The following is a 2,667-nucleotide window of genomic DNA, read 5'->3' on the forward strand; positions in this document are numbered from 1 at the left end:
AAACTTGCCTGGGAATATATTTTAAAACTTTGAAACAAACATGGAAATAAGATATTCCCATCTAAACATTCCTGGGAATGCTCTAATATTCCTCCAACCACACACCCCCTAAGTGTTTTGTCTCAAGATGACCCTTTAGGTTAAGCTTTCATTAGCACTCCCAAATAAGTTGGTTTTAGGGTATTAGGTGTTGAAACACCCCTAAGAATTTACTTGCTTAGGTCTCTCTTCTTGACACATCTTCACCACAAGCATCTACTAGGATCTTGGCTCTTTGAGCTATTTGTTTCTTTCTTTGATCCTAGTAGTTGATGCTTAGAGTCTTGGGTCTTTTGCTTACTACTTCTTGGTTCTTTGGATATTTAAGGGTCATCCTTGGCATCTACTTGTTGTGTCCTCTATGTCTAAGTGTTCATTATGGTCTACTTACTTTCAGATTTTTATTCATGACTCCATACTTGTTCCTCATCTCTTAATTTTGAATTATCTCACTTAGGTCTTAGTCTCTTGCTCTTGTTTTTGCAACAACTCATCATTAATTCTTGTGAAAACAAACTACTTTTATTGGTGCAATGAAGACTTAACAAAAGGATATTTTCTTTCTCAAATTAAAAATAGAATTTCAAAGGACACATAGAATGACTCTAAACTCATGACCGAATAGTAACTACTATATCAAAATAAATTATTAAGTAGTGAATTCAGAAGATAAAATTCAAACATGGAACTTAACAACCTTGTACTCTTGAGCAGCTTTAATGCATAGGTTCCTTTCCCTTATCCTTCTTTTTGGAGGACTCATCACATCCTTCTTTTTGGAGGCTCCCTCTTGTGCAGGGGTGTCCCCTGGCTTCCAAAAGCCTAGCCTCCTCATATAGGTTCTCTCGTCCTCTTTGTGCTTGGCTAGTATCTCTTCTTGCCTAGCACTCACCTCTTCCATACCTTGCATGAATGTTAGATAATTGGGGTTGAGAGTGGTTACCACATTACACAAGTGATTCAGCTTCGCTTGTGTGTTTATGTCATATTGTCTCCTTGATGTGGTCCTAGCTTCATAGAGGGACCTAAATTCACCAAGGTTCCTCTACTGCACTTGATTTTGCTCCATGATCTTGTTGAGGCTGTCTTTCATCTCTCCCCAATGAAATTGGCCTTGCTATTCTTTCATGTATTCCACACTCCCTTAGAGTTGCTGGATACTTTCTTGCATTTGCTCTCATTGTTTCTGCTGCTCCCTAAGTTGAGTGATGTCTTCCTGCATATGGTTGATGTTCCCTTGCATTTGGTGAATGTTTCCTTGCATTTCTTCCCAATTAAAGCCTTCCAAAAATTGTGCTTGGAACTGTGGTATTGGTGCTGGTAGCTATGGAAATGGTGCTTGGATGTATGCTTCCTCTTGTTGTAGTGGCCCTCTTGGTACTTGCATATGAGCCCTGTGTTCTCTGGCTCTTTGTAGTGGGTTGATGGCCACCACTTTTTCCATTTTTTTGGCAGTGATTGGTTTGTCTTTCTCAACCAATATTTCATTTATTACCCTCTCCACTCCAGCCTCATCACAAAGTCGCTGAATGATGCTTGGGAAGGCAAATTTTGTGCTATCTTTGGTGCTCTTTAGCACCCTATGGATATTGGTTGCTATCATCTCCCCCACATTGATGTTCTCCCTCTTCATTATGCTGTAGATTAGTACAGCCCTTTCCAAAGTAACCTCCGAAGTGTTGGAGGTCGGGTTGAGGGATCTCTGACGAATGGATTTTTGATGGTTTAGAATTTCACAAATGAATTCTCGTTGCAAGTATAGTTTCTAAACCAATCACTAATCCTTTCATACAAAAGATTGTTTGTCACTAAAACAAACCCCTAAATTTATAACCGAAGTATTGAAACCTCGGGTCGTTCTCCCTAGGAATTGTAATGAAGTGTCTTGTTATTGGTTGTGATGTGTTTTGGGGTTTTGGATAAGAGACATGAAAGTAAATGGCAATGAAATTAAACTAACAACTATAAAGCTCTTGGCAAGATATGAGAACTAGAAGTTCTATCCTAGTTATCCTTCTCAATTGTGATGAGTATTGTTCATTGCTACCACTTAGTTAACCCTTACTAAAGAAAGGAAAGTTAAGTGGATGAATTGACTTGAGCCACAAGTCCTAGCCAACTCCCAAGGAAAGACTAGCTTTAGTGCACTCCAAACTAATTAGCAATCTCTCCAATTATCAATCAACAAAGGAATTAGGTAACTCAAGTGTCACTAATTACTCTACCTAGGCCAAGAGGAGCAAAATCTACACTAAAACTAAAAGAGACATTTCAACAAACACATAGAGTGCAATAGAAGTAAACACTATTAAATGCAAGAATTAAAGGAATCTATAACTACAAAAATAAGAGATCAATAATAGAAAAGCAAAGAAGAACAATTATTATGAATTACCTCTTATTGAATTGGAAGAATGTAGAAGGAACAATACTAGATCTATAACAAAATATAAGAACAACATAAAGGGAATTACAACAAAAGAGTAGAAGAAGATGAATGTAGCAACAAAGAATTGAAAAGATAGAAGTAGAAGAAGATGAATCTAAATCTAGATCTAAGAACTAAACCTAATCCTAATCCTAATTCTAGAGAGAAGTGAGAGCTTCTCTCTCTAGAAACTAACTCTA

The sequence above is a fragment of the Arachis duranensis genome, chromosome 3 (genome assembly GCF_000817695.3).
Source record: "Arachis duranensis cultivar V14167 chromosome 3, aradu.V14167.gnm2.J7QH, whole genome shotgun sequence".
NCBI classification, from domain to species: Eukaryota; Viridiplantae; Streptophyta; class Magnoliopsida; order Fabales; family Fabaceae; genus Arachis; species Arachis duranensis.